This window comes from Octopus bimaculoides, chromosome 23 (assembly GCF_001194135.2).
Source record: "Octopus bimaculoides isolate UCB-OBI-ISO-001 chromosome 23, ASM119413v2, whole genome shotgun sequence".
Lineage (NCBI taxonomy): Eukaryota > Metazoa > Mollusca > Cephalopoda > Octopoda > Octopodidae > Octopus > Octopus bimaculoides.
Genome location: NC_069003.1, coordinates 36,250,449 through 36,251,151, shown reverse-complemented (window position 1 = coordinate 36,251,151; position 703 = coordinate 36,250,449).

Here is a 703-nt window from a genome sequence, read left to right as displayed (position 1 = left end):
TGTCGGTCAGTTCAGCCCGCGTATGGTGACCACCGGCCAACAGCCATCAGTGAGAAGACTGGACGTAGCTTATTTCCACACGAGCGGCCCTCGTTATGTCCCGCCGGTCATTTGGATGTTCTTTAAGCCTATGGCCAAACTCACCGCCTTATTGGGCGGAAGGTATGTTTACACTGCTTCTCTATTGGAGTGTGACGTGGTTTTAACGGGTTTAATTTACCTATTTTATTTTCTTCTTGTTTCAGTCATTAGGTTGTGGCCATGCTGGGGCACTGCCTTGCAGAATTTTTACTCGGATGATTCGACTCTAGTACTTTAAAAAAAACAACACTTTCTCCTTTTGCCGAACTGCTAAGTTACGGGGATGTAAACACACCAACACCGGTTGTCAAGCGACGGTGGGTACACACACACACACGACGGGATTCTTTTAATTTCCGTCTACCAAATCCTCTTACTAATTCAAATGGTCAGTGACGTTCCAGCCATGACTACTTCGTCTTATTTTCAACCGTAGTGCATTTAAAACTACATTATCCAAAGTCTTTCATTGTTTACAAAGTTGAATGTGACTCAAAAGAGATTCGGCTGCTATTTCTAACAAGTCGAGTGGCCACATAGACGCACACTTGTCGTCTCATGTGACAAGATAACATCTGATGGACATACCACCCCCTGCTGCCACCACCTATTTTCCCCTCCC